Here is a 17,495-nt window from a genome sequence, read left to right on the forward strand (position 1 = left end):
CAAAAGTACTTCATTGACTGTGAAGCATTGTGGGATATCCTGAGGATGTGAAAGGTGCTATATAAGTTCAAGTTCTTTCTATTGCTGAGTGAATGGGCCCAAGTTTCGAGCCGCGCCTAGAACGGCGCAGTCCCAACCTGGATGCCCGTTTTTCGCGCCACAAAGTGCGCCTAAAAAAAACGTCCAGATTCTCCACCTCCCTGCAGGTCGTTTGCAGCTCGGCGCAGCGCAGCAGGAGCAGTAGGGGGCGGAGCCAGGTCCCTGGGCTGAAAACAGTGCCGGGACCTCTGCACATGCACGCTACAGTGGGCGCACATGTGCAGTAACTCCAGGCACCCAAAGCTGTGTGGGAGGGCCGAAGCACGCAGCCCCTAGCCCTGGCCGAATGGTCTCACTGGAGCTGCGTGAATAAGGCTCCTCCCACGGCCAGCTCCTGCTTCCTCCCGACCCGACCCGACTCCCGCTTCCCCCTCCCCCCCCCGCCCCCCGGACCGGACCCGACCCGACCCCCCGGATTGGACCCGACCCGACTCCCGCTTCCCCACCCCCCCCCCGCCTCCCGCCTCCGGACCGGACCCGACACCGACACCGACCCGACTCCCGCTTCCCCCCACCCCCCCCTGACTGGACCCGATCTGACCTCCCTCCCCCCGACCTGACCTTCCTCTCCCTCCCTCCCCCCGACCCGAACCGAACCGACCTCCCTCCCACCAGCCCCCCGACCCGACCCGCGCTCCCGACCACGACCCACGCTCCCCCCGACCCGACCCGCAATCCTGACCCGACCCAATGCCACCCACCTGTAAATCTGGTGCTGGGGACGGGCCCTGCCCAAAGTCTCGGGCCCGACTGGACCCGTCCCGTTCAGCCTCCCTCCCCCTTCTCCTTTCCCCCCCCATCTCCTTTCCTCCCCCATCTCCTTTCCCCCCCCATCTCCTTTCCTCCCCTTCCTTTCCCCCCTCTCCTTTCCCCCTTCTCCTTTTCCCCCCTTTTTCTTTCCCCCCCTTTTCCTCCTCCCCCTCCCCCTTCTCCCCCTCCTCCTTTCCTCCCTCTGCTCCCCCCTCTCTCCCTCTACCCCCCTCCTCCCCCTCCCCTCGCTGTCAGAAACACAGACACTGACAGACAGAGAATGAGAGACACAGACAGACAGACAGACAGAGATAGAGACACTGACAGAGACACACAGGGGGGGGGCATCCCAGCATGCTGTTGGAAGGCTCCCGGTGCTGCAGTCGGTAAGTAGAAAATGTTTTATTTATTGATTTAAAAAAAAAAATTATTTCTTATTAATTTTTTTTGATTGATTTATTGGTTGATTTATTGATGTTTTTATCATTTATTATTGATGATGGCTCTTTATTTGTAAAACTGAAGTGTTTAATGTTTGTAAACTTCCCTTTAAACCCCCCCCCCCCCCCATTCCCTACGCCTGATTTGTAACCTACGCCTGATTTTCTAAAGTGTAGACAAGGTTTTTTCGAGCGTACAAAAATCTTCACTTACTCCATTCTAAGTTAGTTTGGAGTAAGTTTTCACTGATGAAACTTTGAAAACAGGCGTAAGTGGCCGGACACGCCCCCTTTTGAAAAAAAAATTCTGTTCCAAAGTGAAACTGTTCTAACTGACTAGAACTGGAGCAAACTAAATGGCGAGAATTCCGATTTCTAAGATACTCCGTTCTACACCAGTTGCTCCTAAAAATCAGGAGCAAATCATGGCGAAACTTGGGGCCAATATGTCTGAAAATTGCATTTGGAACTGTTAAACATGCTTTATTGAGATCTTTCCTCTAGCAGTTTAGAAAAAAAGACATGGGCAATGATTAACTGGTTTCACAGCTAGATTACAGTAGTACTCCCTTCAATAGAAACAGCATTAATTTTGACTGGGTGTGTCTGGTCATGCAGCTATCATTGTGAGTACTAGTCACTGGCTGTCTGCAGACATTCTGTACATCCACGAGGAGTCCTTATGGGAGAGAGAAAAGCAAACAGACTGAACACAGCAAATTCAGGGTCTCACTGATGCTCCTGCCTTGTTTAAACTATTAATACATTGGTGCAACATTCTGAGTAACAGGGGCAGATTTCACAGTATGGGACATGCCAGGCTGTATCTCTTTTTCTGGTTTTCAGTGTATGTTGAATACGGAATAAAATATGTTTTTTTTTCATTGCTGAGGGTCAGATTCTCCTTTCCAGTTTGCTCCTATCTCCTCACTCTTGTTTAGGTATGACTGCCCTCTAGCACCTCAGTATTCTTCATGTGTGAGCATAGACAGTGAGGGTTCCAAAATTCCTTGGGGGTTCAACAGTAGCGACAATTTTTTGTTGTTTCCCAAGGCCTGGGAAACCCGGTCACCCACTGTAAAACCTGTAAAGCAGGTTAAATCCGAGGCTACAAATCACATTAAAATATTTGGTGGGAACGGGTTGGCTGCCTGCCCCTTGTCTTGCCTCCGTAAAACCCAGAAGTAAAACCCTAATACCTTTAAGCCTCTGCAATGCGGCTCCACTCGGCCCGGCCGCTAACACTGGCTGACATTACAAACATCCCTTAACATTGGACAGGCCCATGAAGGCAGCCAGGGGGCACTGACAGCCCAAAGCTGAAGGATTCTCTCTTTCACCCCCCCACTCCCAGGCTTGGAGAAAGCTGAGGAGCAGGAAGAGAAAGTGAGCGAAGGACGGAGCTGGCAATGGGGGCAGGACGGGGACAAAGTCCCGCTTCCTCCGCATTAAAAGCAGCAAAACACCGAGTCCCAGTGAAATAAGGAGGAGACACCTGGTGACAACAGAGGGGTTAATAGTGGAGAGCTGGCAGTCCCCGCCCACATCACCCATCCTGACCCCTGCCCTCTGCCCGGACCCTAACTTTAACTCCTAACCCAAACATTAACCGCAACCCCTGACCTCAACTTTAACCCCTAACCCCAACACTAACCGTAACCCCTGACCCCGACTTCAACGCCTGACCCCGATGTTAACCGTAATCCCTGACCCCAACTTTAACCCCTAACCCCGCCCCCCACACTAATTGTAATCCCTGACCCCAACATTACAGGAAAGATGTGATTACACTAGAGAGGGTACAGAGGAGATTTATGAGGATGTCTCCAGGACTGGAGAATTTTAGCTATGAGTGAAGATTGGATAGGCTGGGGTTGTTTTCTTTGGAACAGAGGAGGCTGAGGAGGGACTTGATTGAGGTGTATAAAATTTATGAGGGGCTTAGATAGAATGGATAGGAAGGACCTATTTCCCTTAGCAGAGGGGTCAATAACTAGAGTGCATCGATTTAAAGTAATTGGTACAACAACAACAATGTGTATCTATGCAGCACCTTTAACGTAGTTATGGTGCTCCACAGGAATGTTATAAAACAAAATTTGACACCGAGTCACTTAAGGAGAAATTAGGGTAGGTGGAGATAGGTTTTAAGGAGTGTCTTAAAGGAAGAAAGAGAGGTGGAGAGGTTTAGGGAGAGAATTCCAGAGCTGAGGGCCTAGGCAACAGAAGGCATGGCCACCAATGGTTGAGCGATTATAATCAGGGATGCTCAAGAGGACAGAATTAGATGAGTGCAGATATCTTGGGGGGGTTGTGGGGCTGGAGGATAGAGAGAGATGAGGCCCTAAGCTCTGGAATTCTCTCCCTAAACCTCTCCACCTCTCTTTCCTCCTTTAAGACACTCCTTAAAACCTATCTCCACCTACCCTAATTTAGGTTGTCGACCAAGAGCTAGAAAGTGGGATTAGGCTGGATAGCTCTTTTTCGGCCGGCAGAGACACGATGGGTTGAATGGGGCCTCCTTCTGTCCTGTAAATTTCTAGGATTCTAAGTGGGCAGGTTGGGGTTGGGGTTCAGATTTTTAAAATTTGAACATCTGACCTGAACCCAGCCCACCCATTTTTGTGTGCCTGATGTAATTCTATGTAATCCATGTGATTCAGATTTTGCCAGTGGGAAAATGATGTGGGAGGAAGATCAGATAGATTTTATAGTACCATGTCATCATTGGAAAACGAGCAGGGAGTTCCCCAGTCCTTTGCCAACATTCCTCCTTCAACCGACATGACCAGAAACAGATTGTGCTGTCAGTCATCTCATTGTATTTATGGGACCTTGCTGTGCACAAAATGACTGCTATGTTTTATCCACAGTACAACAGTACTGTATAAAAGGAAAAAAAGAACCTAACACAATACAAATTATTCTATATTGAGTGCTTTGGGATGTTTCAGAGATAAATTATATTCTTTACTTTCTTAACACAGGTAGCAACCAGAGACCAAGTCATCTATTCTGTCAACTTCAGTTGGTTGCATGACCCAGGAGAACAGAATAAGGGTAGAGAAATAATAACGTGACAAAAAATACATTTCCTCATGAAAAAAACAACTGATGTCATGATCCCCTCTTTAAATATGCATTTGAATCACTTGCTTCTGTTCTTTGGTGTTGACTGAGCATGCCCAGTGAATGGTCTGCCTCTCACTTGAAATGCAGTGCATCAACTTTATTGCTTTTGAAGAAAATACAACAATTTATATATTTCATTGTCTTTGGCCTTATCTCGTATTGCAGTATTCACCTCGCAAGCTGCACAGTGGAACTGACAGATCAAAAAACCTCATTAAAAATCCCAGCCATTTGAAATTCTGTTCACTCCTTTGACAGGCACATATGCATGCAGATTGTATTCAGATCACTGTTTGTGAAAATAATTTCACACCAGTCATTAAAATTTTCCTCGGCCTCTGTGCAGTCACTAATCTTCTTAGTGTGACATTCTGAGTAATTTAGTCGTTGGTTCAAAGCTATATCAGTTGTCATTATTTTAAGAAATGTGGATTTCCAACCCCTAAGGGAGATTGCAGTTGTTCTTTTTATGAATAAATGTCTTCAGGTATCTTCATCTAATGAGGATAAGAAGATCTGTGTTACAAAGCTTGTAGTTCATTGCTTACTTAAGAATAAAAGTGATGATCTTCTCTTTCAGATTCACGCAGATCTATTTATAAGTTTATTTATGTACAGGTCTAGAAAAGCTTTCTTTCTTCCTTCATTTCCTAAAGGAACTATCTTTTGCTGGGGAATTGTTCTTCTGGTGCTTGAGGTACCCAAGTGTCCATTTTCATGTGTGTGCTGAGACAGCGAGTGTTGGCAAGACTATTTGACTGATTGTCTCTCCAGCAGGTGTTATTGGATAGCGATCAGGAGCAGAAAACTTTGCTGATTAACCCCCTCCCGCCCAGTCCAGTGACATTGAGACCAACTGTAACACACCTGCTGATGTCAGCTAACATCGCACAGACCAACACTCAAACCTAGAGCACCACCCACTAGTCAGGGGATCTATCTGATTGAAACTAGTTGCCTTCTCTGGCAATGCTCACGAATTTATAGAAATAAGACTCTTACCTCTCCCTGCTGCTGCTGGTGAATGGTGCTCAGTGGAAATGGAGTCCTTGCCACTTTCCTAATTTCTACTTTCTTTCTCCAAACCTTTCTTTGCCCTCTGTGAACTCATTCCCTGCCCACACCCTTTCTGAGCATGTTTCCTAGTTCTTTTTCCATGCTCATTCCCTGCCCTCTCTACAGTACCAATCCCATGATCCTACACTCCCACTGGGAAATTGCAGCTCATGATTTTCCACCAATTAAAATTAATGACGAAAACATTAAGTGCTGCAAGCCTGCAAATTTCCAGACATCCAGTCTCTATGAACATTTGCATTTATATAGCGTCTTTCATGACCAGTGGATGTCCTAAAGTGCTTTGCAGCCAATGCAGTACATTTGTTTTGAAGTATAGTCACTGCTGAAGAAGGGCAGCAGGCTGGGGACGGCAGAGATGCTCAGGAGCAGTGACCCCAGACACCGGCAGGCGGAGAGAGCCCTCACCCGAGGTGGCCCAGGCCAGTCACCAGGACATCGAGGCAGGAACTCTCACGAGGAGTGGGCCTTGCACGAGGGACTGATACCCAGGGGGGCAGGGTTCTCTTAGCTCACGCTGGGTCCCATTCACTCATCACCCCTGTGCTCGCTGATTTACATTGGCTCCTGGTTAAGCAACCCCTCAATTTTAAAATTCTCATCCTTGTTTTCAAATCCCTCCATGGCCTCGCCACCCTATCTCTGTAATCTCCTCCAGCCGTACAACCCTCCGAGATGTCTGCAACCCTCCAATTCTGATTTCTTGAGCAGCCCTGATTTTAATTGCTCTGCCATTCGTGGCCATGCCTTCAGCTGCCTCAGCCCTAAGCTCTGGAATTCCCTCCCTAAACCTCTCCACCTCGCTACCTCCCTTTCCTCATTTAAGACACTCCTTAAAACTTACCTCTTTGACCAAGTCACCTGTCTTAATATCTCCTTATGTGGCTCGGTGTCAAATTTTGTCTGATAATGCTCCTGTGAAGCACCTTGGGATATTTTATTACGTGGAAAGCACTATATAAATACAAGTTGTTACTTAAATAAGGGAAAACATTTCCAGTGGCAGAAGGGTCGGTCACAGAGGACTCAGATTTAAGAAAATTTGCAAAAGTACCAAAAACGACATAAGGAAAAAATATTATGCAGCAAATTGAGAGTACTCTAGAAATACAGAAGCCAAAGTATCTAAATTAAGAGGAGCAGAAGAGACCCAAAGATGTAAGAGACATTACATTTATTATTAAATTGCTTCTAGATATATTATTTGACCCTTTTTAAACAATGCAGTTATGTTAGTTATTTTCAAGCCTGCATAAATCTCTCCTCAGTTTAGTGAACTTACAAAAATGTGAAAATTACAACATGGGTAATGTTATGTATGTAACCTTTAACAACCTGTATCACACCACCACCAGAGGGCCTACCTGTTGGAGTCCCAAGGAATCCCAGCATACCTTGGGAGCGCTGTATATGAGCAGGCCTCCCATGAAGTATCAGCACTCTGGAGTTTAATTAAAGGAGCTAAGGTCACACTTACTCATTGGAAACAGTACTCAGTTGTATCACTTTATTATGAGCATAACAATGGGCGACGAGATAATGAACAACCACGCAAAAATGCAAAGAACTGTTGGTATCCTGGAGAAATTCTCAGAAGGGGACGATTGGGAGGCCTTCGTGGCCAACGAGCTGGAAGGGGACGAGAATGCCGCCAAACGAAGGGCGATCCTCCTCACCGTCTGTGGGGCAACAACCTATGGCCTCATGAAAAATCTTCTAGCTCCGGTGAAACCAACAACCAAATCCTATGAAGAACTGTGTACGCTGGTCCGGGAGCACCTAAATTTGAAGGAAAGCGTTTTGATGGCGAGGTATCAGTTCTACACGTGTCAACGGTCGGAAGGCCAGGAAGTGGCGAGCTACGTTGCCGAACTAAGGCGCCTTGCAGGACATTGCGAATTCGGTGGATTCCTTGAACAAATGCTAAGAGACTTTTTGTGCTTGGCATTGGCCATGAGGTTATCCTTCGCAAACTATTGACTGTTGAAACACCGAATCTGAGCCAAACCATAATGATAGCCCAGGCATTTATGTCCACTAGCGATAACACCAAACAAATTTTGCACCATAAAGAGGTTTCGGCTAGTACTGTACACAAAGTAACGTTGTTTTCAAGCAGGAATGTATACGGCAGAACGTACACGCCGGCAGCTGCACGACCTCAGATGACCCAGAGTCCGCCATCAAGCGTTAATGCGAGGCAGTTAATACCTTGTTGGCGCTGTGGATGTGATCATCGGGCCCATCAATGCGCTTCAAACACTATGTGTGCAAAGGCTGTAGAACAATGGGACACCTCCAGTGAATTTGCAGACGAGCTGTAAACCCTGCAACCCACCACGTTGCAGAGGAAGATCAACCCATGGTGGATCAGGCTGAACTAGAGACTCGAACCGAGGAGGCAGAAGTGTACGGGGTACACACCTTCACCACGAAATGTCCACCGATCATGTTAAAAGTTGAACTGAGCGGAATTACAGTATCTATGGAACGAACACGGGTGCAAGTCAGTCTATAATGAGCAAAGCCTTCGACAGGCTGTGGAGCAACAAGGCACACAGGCCCAAGCTTAGCTCCATTGATACCAAGCTAAGAACTTACGCCAAAGAGTTGATCCCTGTTATTGGTAGCGCAGAAGTAAAAGTCTCTTATGATGGAGCAGTACATGAACTCCCGCTATGGATTGTGCCAGGGGATGGCCCCACACTGTTCGGCAGAAGCTGGCTGGGAAAAATCCGCTGGAACTGGGATGACATCCAAGCGCTTTCGTCCGTCGACGATGCCTCATGTACCCAGATTCTGAGCAGATTCCCGTCGTTGTTTGAGCTAGGCATTGGAAGTTTCTCGGGAGCGAAGGTGCAGATCCACTTGGTTCCAGGTACACGGCCCATCCACCACAAGGCACGGGTGGTGCCATATATGATGCGAGAGAAAGTGGAAATTGAGCTGGACAGGCTGCAGCGAGAAGGCATCATTGCGCTGGTGGAGTTCAACGAGTGGACTAGTCCGATTGTTCCAGTTCTCAAAGGCCATGGCACGGTCAGAATTTGTGGGGACTATAAAGTAACTATTAACCGTTTTTCGCTACAGGACCAGTACCCGCTACCCAAAGCAGATGACCTATTTGCGACCCTGGCTGGAGGAAAGACGTTCACCAAGTTGGACCTGACCTCGGCCTACATGACACAGAAGCTGGAGGAATCTTCGAAAGGTCTCACCTGCATCAACACGCACAAAGGTCTGTTCATCTACAACAGATGCCCGTTTGGGATTCGTTCGGCCGCGGCAATTTTCTAACGGAGCATGGAGAGCCTGCTAAAGTCGGTGATTTTCCAGGAAGACATACTGGTCACATAGAAACATAGAAAATAGGTGCAGGAGTAGGCCGTTCGGCCCTTCGTGCCTGCACCACCATTCAATAAGATCATGGCTGTTCATTCCCTCAGTACCCCTTTCCTGCTTTCTCTCCATACTCCTTGATCCCTTTAGCAGTAAGGGCCATATCTTACTCCCTCTTGAATATATCCAATGAACTTGCATCAATAACTCTCTGCGGTAGGGAATTCCACAGGCTAACAACTCTCTTGAGTGAAGAAGTTTCTCCTCATCTCAGTCCTAAATGGCCTACCCCTTATCCTAACACAATGTCCCCTGGTTCTGGACTTTCCCAACATCGGGAACATTCTTCCCACATCTAACCTGTCCAGTCCCGTCAGAATCTTATATGTTTCTATGAGATCCCCTCTCATCCTTCTAAACTCCAGTGTATAAAGGCCCAGTTGATCCAGTCTCTCCTCCTGTGTCAGTCCCGTCATCCTGGGAATCAGTCTGGTGAACCTTCACTGCACTCCATCAATAGCAAGAACACCCTTCTTCAGATTAGGAAATCAAAACTGAACACAATATTCCAGGTGAGGCCTCACCAAGGCCCTGTACAACTGCAGTAAGACCTCCCTGCTCCTATACTCAAATCCCCTAGCTGTGAAGGCCACATACCATTTGCCTTCTTCACCGCCTGCTGTACCTGCATGCTAACTTTCAATGACTGATGAACCATGACACCCAGGTCTCATTGCACCTCCCCAATTCCTAATCTGCCGCCATTCAGATAATATTCTGCCTTCGTGTTTTTGCCCCCAAAGTGGATAACCTCACATTTATCCACATTATACTGCATCTGCCATGCATTTGCCCACTCACCTAACCTGTCCAAGTCACCCTGCAGCCTCTTAGTGTCCTCCTCACAGCTCACACCGCCACCCAGGTTAGTGTCATCCGCAAACTTGGAGATATTACACTCAATTCCTTCATCTAAATCATTAATGTATATTGTAAAGAGCTGGGGTCCCAGCACTGAGCTCTGCGGCACTCCACTAGTCACTGCCTGCCATTCTGAAAAGGACCCGTTTATCCCGACTCTCTGCTTCCTGTCTGCCAACCAGTTCTCTATCCACGTCAGTACATTACCCCCAATAACATGTGCTTTAATTTTGCACACCAATCTCTTGTGTGGGACCTTGTCAAAAGCCTTTTGAAAGTCCAAATACACCACATCCACTGGTTCTCCCTTGTCCACTCTACTAGTTACATCCTCAAAAAATTCCAGAAGATTTGTCAAGCATGATTTCCCTTTCATAAATCCATGCTGACTTGGACTGATCCCATCACTGCTTTCCAAATGTACTGCTATTTCATCTTTAATAATTGATTCCAACATTTTCCCCACTACTGATGTCAGGCTAACCGGTCTATAATTATCCGTTTTCTTTCTCCCTCCTTTTTTAAACAGTGGTGTTACATTGGCTATCCTCCAGTCCATAGGAACTGATCCAGAGTCGATAGACTGTTGGAACATGATCACCAATGCATTCACTATTTCTATGGCCACTTCCTTAAGTAGTCTGGGATGCAGACTATCAGGCCTAGGGGATTTATCGGCCTTCAATCCCATCGATTTCACTAACACAATTTCCCGCTTTATAAGGATATCTTTCAGTTCCTCCTTCTCACTAGACCTTCGGTCCCCTAGTAATTCCGGAAGGTTATTTGTGTCTTCGTTCGTGAAAACAGAATCAAAGTATTTGTTCAACTGGTCCGCCATTTCTTAGTTCCCCATTATAAATTCACCTGAATCTGACTGCAAAGGACCTACGTTTGTTTTCAATAATCTTTTTCTCTTCACATATCTATAGAAGCTTTTGCAGTCAGTTTTTATGTTCCCAGCAAGCTTCCTCTCATACTCTATTTTCCCCCTCCTAATTAAACCCTTTGTCCTCCTCTGCTGTATTACAAAATTCTCCCAGTCCTCAAGTTTGCTGCTTTTTCTGGCCAATTTATATCGGGACGGGACGTCATCGAACACGTGAAGAATCTGGAAGAGGATCTAAGTCGGCTAGATCATGTGGACTCAGGTTGAAACCCTCAAAGTGTGTTTTCCTGGCGCCAGAGGTCGAGTTCTTAGGAAGAAGAATCGTGTCTGACGGAATCAGACTCACCGATGCCAAGACGGAGGCCATCAAGAACATGCCGAGACCACAGAACGTGACGGAGCTGCGGTCGTTCCTGGGACTCCTCAACTATTTCGGTAATTTCCTACCCGGGTTAAGCACCTTGCTCGAACCCCTACATGTGCTACTGCGCAAGGGAGATGACTGGGTATGGGGGAAATCACAAGAGGCTGCTTTTGAGAAAGCCAGAAATCGTTTATATTCCAACAAACTCCTTGTTCTGTATAACCCATGTAAACGATTAGTGCTAACTTGCGATGCGTCGTCATACGGGGTCGGGTGTGTGTTACAACAGGCTAACGAATCGGGAACATTGCAACCGGTCACCTATGCGTCCAGGAGTTTGTCCAAGGCCGAAAGGGCTTACAGCATGATCGAAAAAGAACCTCTGGCGTGCATTTATGGGGTGAAAAAATGTACCAGTATCTTTGGCCTCAAGTTTGAGCTAGAAACTGACCATAAGCCACTCATATCGCTATTCTCAGAGAGCAAAGGGATTAACACCAATGCCTCTGCCCGCATCCAAAGATGGGGCTCACGCTGTCGGCATACAACTATGTAATCCACCACAGACCAGGCACAGAGAACTGCGCTGATGCTCTCAGTCGGCTACCATTGCCCATCACCGGGGTGGAAATGGCACAGCCTACATACTTGCTCTTGGTGATAGATGCATTTGAAAACGAAAAGTCATCTGTTACAGCCTGCCAGATCAGGACCTGGACCAGCCAGGATCCTTTACTGTCCCTGGTAAAAAAACTGTGTTCTCCATGGGAGCTGGTCCAGCATCCCAGCAGAGATGCAGGAAAAGATCAAGCCATTCCAGAGGCGCAAAGATGAAATGTCCATACAGGTGGACTGTCCTTTGTGGGGTAATCATGTGGTTTTGCCTAAGAAATGCAGGGAAACGTTCATACGCGACCTACACAGTACCCACCCAGGCATAGTAATGATGAAAGCCATAGCCAGATCCCATGTGTGGTGGCCCGGTATCGACTCAGACTTAGAGTCATGCGTGCACCAATGCAACATTTGCTCTCAACTGAGCAATGCACCCAGAGAGGCACTGCTAAGTTTGTGGTCATGGCCCTCCGAACCGTGGTCTAGGATCCACGTTGATTTTGCGGGCCCATTCCTCGGCAAAATTTTCTTGGTTGTTGTGGATGCTTATTCAAAATGGATTGAATGTGTAATAACGTCTCTAAGCACGTCCACTGCCACCATCGAAAGCCTACAAGCCATGTTTGCCACACGTGGCCTGCCGGATGTCCTTGTCAGCGACAATGGACCATGTTTCACTCGTGCTGAATTCAAGGAATTCATGGCCCGCAATGGGATCAAGCATGTCACATCTGCCCCGTTCAAGCCCGCATCCAGAGGCCAGGCAGAACAGGCAGTCCAAACCATCAAGCAAAGCTTGAAACGTGTGTCGGAAGGTTCCCTGCATACTCGCCTGTCCCGAGTGCTGCTCAGCTACCGCACCAGACCCCACTCGCTCACCGGGGTTCCCCCAGCCAAGCTGCTCATGAAAAGGGCACTCAAAACAAGGCTCTCTCTTGTCCACCCTGATCTCCATGATCATGTCGAGGGCAGACGGCATCAACAAAGTATGTACCATAATCGCGCAAACTTGTCACGCGATATTGAAGTCAATGACCCTATATTTGTACTCAATTATGGACATGGTCCCAAATGGCTTGCTGGCACGGTCATAGCCAAAGAAGGGATGTTTCAGGTCAAATTGGTCAATGGACTAACGTGCAGAAAGCATTTGGACCAAACCAAATTGCGGTTCACAAACAGCCACGAGCAACCCGAAGAAGACACCACCAACTTCGACTCTCCAACACACACACAAGCAGCAACCGACATCACGGTTGACCACTATTCTCTGTTTCCTGTCACTTAAATTTCATATCTGTGTTGCCACTGTCCCTTTATTCCATGGGCTTCAATTTGGACTGGAGGAAGGTATACAATGGTGTTCCCCAGGGGTCGGACCACTGCTTTTCTTGATTTTTATTAATGACTTGGACTTGGGTGTATAGCGCACAATTTCAAAATTTGCAGATGACACAAAACTTGGAAATATAGTGAACAGTGAGGAGGATAGTGATAGACTTCAAGAGAAAATAGACTGGCTGGTGGAATGGGCGGACACGTGGCAGATGAAATTTAACACAGAAAAGTGTGAAGAGATACATTTTGGTAGAAAGAATGAGGTGAGGAAATATAAACTGAAGGGTACAATCTGAAGGGGGTGCATGAACAGAGAGACCTGGGGGTATATGTGCACAAATCATTGAGGAGGCAGGGCAGGTTGAGAAAGTGTTTCACAAAGCTTACAGGATCCAGGGCTTCATGTATAGAGTTCAAAAACAAGGAAATTATGATGAAACTTTAGAAAATACTGGTTTGGCCTTAACTGGAGTATTGTGTTCAATTCTGGGCACCGCACTTTAGGAAGGATGTGAAGGCCTTAGAGAAGGTACAGAAAAGATTCACGAGAATGATTCCAGAGATGAGGGACTTCAGTTACGTGGATAGACCGGAGAAGCTGGGGTTGTACTCCATAGGGCCGAGAAGATTGAGAGGAGACTTGATGGAGGTGCTCAAAATCATGAGGGGTCTGGACAGAGTAAATAGAGAGAAACTGTTCCCATTGACAGAAGAGTTGAGAACCAGAGGTCACAGATTTAAGGTGATTGGCAAAAGAACCAAAGGCAACATAAGAAAAAACTTTTTTACACATTGAGTGGTTAAGATCTGGAATGCACTGCCTGAAAGGGTGGTGGAGGCAGACTCAGTAACTGCTTTCAAAAGGGAGTTGGATAAGCACCTGAAATAAAAATATTTGCAGGGCTCTGGGGATAGGGCAGGTCAGTGGGACTAGCTGAAGCGGTCTTGCAGAGAGCCAGCATGGGCTCGATAGGCCAAATAGCCTTCTTCCGTGCTGTAACCATTCTATGATTCTAATTATTTTCTTGCATGCAGGGTAAACACTGACATGGACTGGTTGGGTCAAATGCCCTGCTTCTGTGTTGTAACTACTATGCATTTCTGCTGGATCTGCCTTCACTGTGTAACACTGCAGGGACAGAAATGAAAGAACATCACAAGAGTTGCTGAATAATTCACAGAAGCCACAAACCCTGCCATGTTTGTGAAATGAAAATTCTTACATATTTATCAAATAAAAAATGTTCCATCTCTCATTTTGAAACATTAATGATCCACACTTAGAAGAGGAGAGGGGTGAAACACTGTTCTGAGTCTCCAAAGATGATGAATAAATAAAACAAAGCTTGTTGCAATCTTTTCCATATCGAAGTATCCATTTTAGAAAGGGTAGAAGGATGGACAACTGAGGATTCAGAGTTTAACACATTTCTGCTTTGTTGAGAGTTTCCAACTAATTCCAAACTTGTTTGGATGAGTTGAGAATGTAGACTTTGGGCTACTTAACATCTAATCTGTCAAGTGGGCCTCTGGGAAACAAGCTAAAAGAAGTCCAATTAGAAATAACTGTCGGTTTGTTAATGCAGTGGGGCTAACTCTTGAAACTTGTAGACTTCGTTCAGTGTTTATCATTTGTTATATTCATGATCAGGATATAAGGTATGGCAGTGAACATTTGTCATTACCAGATCATGGAAATGTACTGAACTGAAGTAGTTTGGTTAAATAAATGCTGGACTCTGAAACAATTTTTTTGTATCATTTAAAATCTCTCAACCCTTGTTAAAACTAAGAGAATTTATGTCTCAATCCATCCAGCTGTCCATGAAAGCTAATTTATTTCCTCAATAGCTTGAAAATACATTTGTTCTGACTATAGATAAGTTCCAAGCCATTGATTTATCCCATTTGTGCATCTGAAAGGAGTGATTGTCTATCTGATAACTCCGAACTAATAACTAGGAGTGAAAATTACAGCCGACGAGAGCACTGTGCCAAGTGGAGGACAGGACATAGCCTCTATTTTAACTCTCTACATGATTCCTTCTTGTCGGGGCCAGGGTGTAAAATTGGCCCCAAGGCCTCTGCTTCAGTCACTAACTCTGGTAGTTTAGCTCAAAACCATCTGTTCTCTGTCCTAAATCTCTACATTTAATCTTATTTCTATGTCACCTCATTTTAGACCCCTCAACCACATGAAAGTCTGTTTCTATTTACTCTGTCACTTCCCTTCATAATTTTAAATACCTTTATCAAATCATCCTGCAATCCGCTCTGTTCTAACGAAGGCAGCTGGGATTATGCATTTTCTTCTTTCACCTTAGGCTCTCCTGCACTATGTGTCATTTCCTGAAACAGAGCGCATGCAATCTGCTCCAAGATGTATGCCCATGCGACTGTTGATTTGGTTGTTGGGAAATCTGTGAAAGTGAGCCAGACTGACTGATTTTCATGAGATGATGATTTATTGCCTTTCTTCGCCCAGAGAAATGCCTCATTTGTGTCTCTGGTGCTTCATTAAAATTGTTACATCGTCACACGGACTGGGATTCTTGTGGGTGTCGGGGGTGGGGGGGCGGTGCGGTGGGTGGTGTGGGGGGGTGTGGTTGCAGAGGGAATGTTTGAGTGTAACTACCAAAATCCTCACATATTGAGTGTAGGATAGGTTTTAGCACAATAATAACTAAGTTAACATGAAGTAAAGTGCTTCACAACTAATGAATCACTTTTCAAGTGTAGTTTGTTGTAGGCATGCTAGTCAATTTGCGCACAGCAAAGTTACACAAACAGGAATGAGCTAAATGACTAGGTAATCAGTTTTGGTAGCGATCGTTGATTTGATCTTCATTGTAACATAGTCCTGGAAATTAAGTCACCTGTATATTGTAATGGGAGGCATGATCGAGGGAAAGTCCTGTAACATATTATGGAATATAGTGTGGAAATAGAAGCTGAGATTTTAATGGCTTTTGAACAGAAATAATGGGCCTGAAAATCTTCGGCCCTTCTGGTAAAGCGCTGCCATTACTGTGACAGAAGGGCCACAAATTAGGCCGGGATCTGTATATGGTGCCTGACTATTTTTACTCTGGAGACAGTGGAGCCTTTATCTGCCCCAAATAAAGTCACTGATATTGGAGGGGATGGGGGTGGGGGCTGGGACTCCCAGCGCAGTGATTCCCACATCCCAAATCCCTGACCTGTCAGAGGCCTGGTACAGCATCAGCAGCGGAAACCTGATTGGAGAGAGATAGGCGAGCTGGGACTAATAACGGGACTAGTGGATGGTAACTTCTCTGGTACGGTTTCAACCGCGTTTGCTTTCACAACTTTCTTCTGAGATTGTCTTGCAGAGTTCACACCCTTATCAGGCACACAAATTACATCCTTAAATAAAAACAGAAAATACTGGAAATATTCAACAGGCCAGGCAACATCCGCAGAGAGCGAAACAGAGTTAACGTTTATGGTTGATGATCTTTTGTCAGAACTGGAAGAAATTAGAGATGTAATAGGTTTCAAGCAAGTGCAGAGGCAAGGAAAGGGGAGAAGGGGAGGAAGGAACAAAAGGTAAGGTCTGTGACAGGGTGGAAGGCTGGAGAGATTAAATGACAAAAGGGATAATGGTGCAAGGCAAAAGGGAATGATAATGGGACAAGAAAAGAAACAAAAGATGGGTCTAGAGGAGTCGTAAATGGCAATAGCAGAACCAATATCTACTATAAGACCAGCACCTGCTGTCAGAAAAAATGGTTGCAGTGGTTATGATCTGAAATTATGAACTCACTGTTGAGTCCGGAAGGCTGTAAAGTGCCTAATCAAAAAATGAGATGTTGTTCCTCGAACCTTTATTAAAACAGTGTAGGAGACCGAGGACAGAAAAGTCGGAGTGGGAGTGGATGGCGAATTAAAATGGCAAGTGACCGGAAGCTCAGGGTCACACTTGCAGACTGAATGGAAGTGTTTAGCAAAGCGATCACCCAACCTGCATTTGGTCTCCCCAATATAGAGGAGACCGCATCGTGAGCAGCGAATACAGTATGTTAAATTAAAACAAGTACAAGTAAATCGCTGTTTCATCTGGAAGGAGCGCTTGAGGCTGTAATGTATGCACCTGTGAGTAATGCTTACAGGTTTGTGGAGCTGTTGCATTGTGAGTGGCTTAGCCAGTCACGTGATGTTCACAAGACTCAATAAAACCCCAGTCAGTTGAGTCTAGGTCATCCACAATGAGGTATGCAGTTGTGAGCCTAGTGGATGAACTGGTAATGTGTAGTTTGATTGTTAAAACTTTGTTAATAAACCAACTAGTTCTTAATAGCAATGTGTTGCTATGAATTCTTAAGCAAAGAACCCATGAAGCAAATGCATTACAGGGGACCTGGATGGTGGGAAGGGAGGAGGTGAAAGGGCAGGTGTTGCATCTCCTGCACTTGCACAGGAAGGTGCTGCAGGAAGGGGAGCAGGTGTTGTGGATGATTGACCAGGCAGTTGCTTAGGGAATGGTCCCTTCAGAATGCTGAAAAGGGAG

The 17,495-nt window shown here is 46.1% G+C and overlaps 1 protein-coding gene and 1 long non-coding RNA gene across 2 annotated transcripts in view; one reads left to right on the top strand and one right to left on the bottom strand.

The window, feature by feature from the left end:
- Positions 1–17,495, top strand: part of LOC139225844 (ankyrin repeat and fibronectin type-III domain-containing protein 1-like) — a 1,527,386-nt gene that overhangs the window by 53,708 nt on the left and 1,456,183 nt on the right. The gene's annotated exons all lie outside the window — the stretch shown is intronic.
- Positions 4,307–17,495, bottom strand: part of LOC139225845 (uncharacterized) — a 62,206-nt gene continuing 49,017 nt past the window's right edge. The window contains exon 3 of the long non-coding RNA XR_011587165.1: positions 4,307–4,918. This is a non-coding gene — a long non-coding RNA (uncharacterized lncRNA). The remainder of the gene's footprint in view (positions 4,919–17,495) is intronic.

Source organism: Pristiophorus japonicus, chromosome 15 (assembly GCF_044704955.1).
Source record: "Pristiophorus japonicus isolate sPriJap1 chromosome 15, sPriJap1.hap1, whole genome shotgun sequence".
Taxonomy (NCBI): Eukaryota; Metazoa; Chordata; class Chondrichthyes; family Pristiophoridae; genus Pristiophorus; species Pristiophorus japonicus.